Source organism: Euprymna scolopes, chromosome 41 (assembly GCF_053919585.1).
Source record: "Euprymna scolopes isolate OS-2025 chromosome 41, ASM5391958v1, whole genome shotgun sequence".
In the NCBI taxonomy this organism is placed as follows: Eukaryota; Metazoa; Mollusca; class Cephalopoda; order Sepiida; family Sepiolidae; genus Euprymna; species Euprymna scolopes.
This window is the reverse complement of record NC_136522.1, coordinates 12,923,754-12,924,795: the sequence shown is the minus strand read 5'-3', so window position 1 is coordinate 12,924,795 and position 1,042 is coordinate 12,923,754. Positions and strand designations below refer to the sequence as shown.

At 38.0% G+C, this 1,042-nt stretch overlaps 1 pseudogene; it reads right to left on the bottom strand.

Annotated features, from left to right (window-relative positions):
- Positions 1-558: 558 nt before the first annotated feature.
- LOC145266816 (U2 spliceosomal RNA) lies at positions 559-738 on the bottom strand (annotated as a pseudogene).
- Positions 739-1,042: the final 304 nt, after the last annotated feature.

Below are 1,042 nucleotides of genomic sequence, written 5' to 3'. Positions count from 1 at the left end.
ACTTTTACTTTAACAGTAATCAGCATCGTTATTAATTTTTAGAATGATGATGTGTTTTTGGAAAGCCGCACAAACAAACTCGATTATGAGTTTTCATATCGTCACGTGATCACTAGAGAAAGCCACTTTATTCCTTGAATAAATGAATTGGGTGACCTTTTTAATGGGTTTACTATGACTAGTCATATTTAGGTTAAACTGTGATTTAGCTGTAGACATACATTCTGTTTTCTCTGCGTTTATTTCTAGTCCTATTTCCCTTGTATTCTTTGCTAATACATTACAAAAACTTGTTTATGTGTGCATTCATTAACAAGAGCGAGGTCATCAGCATAGGAGAGGTTGTAGAGGATTTTTCCACTTATAGAAAAACCGCTTTGGCAAGTATTCTTTCTCTTAAGCATAACATCAGCTAGTGCAACGCATAACATTGTTGCTGAAAGAATTTATCCTTGCTGTCCACCATTTGTTTATGTTTACGGAGTGGTTAAACCCAAGATCAGTTTCATATAAAAGCCTAAAAATAACTGGAATCCTTCAAAAACAACTTGAATGATCTGGAGAATCACTTGAATGGCTTTGAGACTGACTGGTTGTAAAGTGGGTGATCATTTTACATTAAATTAATACAGAAAAGTAATCCCCCAATTTATATCACAAAGTTACAAACATAAGTACAGCATGTAGTAAGAACAGATACTACACTTTGATCTTGGCCAAAAGGCAAAGAAAAGCGGTATTTATTTGCTCCCCTACCTAACAAATTAGGCACAAGGCCAATTTTTAATGTGAGGAGTGAAGGGGAAATGGGGACCATCTCCCCGGGGAGTAGGGGAGCTGGATAGTGACAATTGGTATGAAGGGTTGCCCCTATATTAACCAAGGTCTTATATGTGGAGCTGCCCCTACGTATGGTCTTTGGTTGCAGTATCTGCCGGAACAGATGGTGTTTATTTGCTCCCCCACTGAGCAAATTAGGCGCAAGGCCGTTTTTAATGTGAGGTAAAAACCAGCTCCTCTTAAAGTAGGCAAAAAGGGGGCA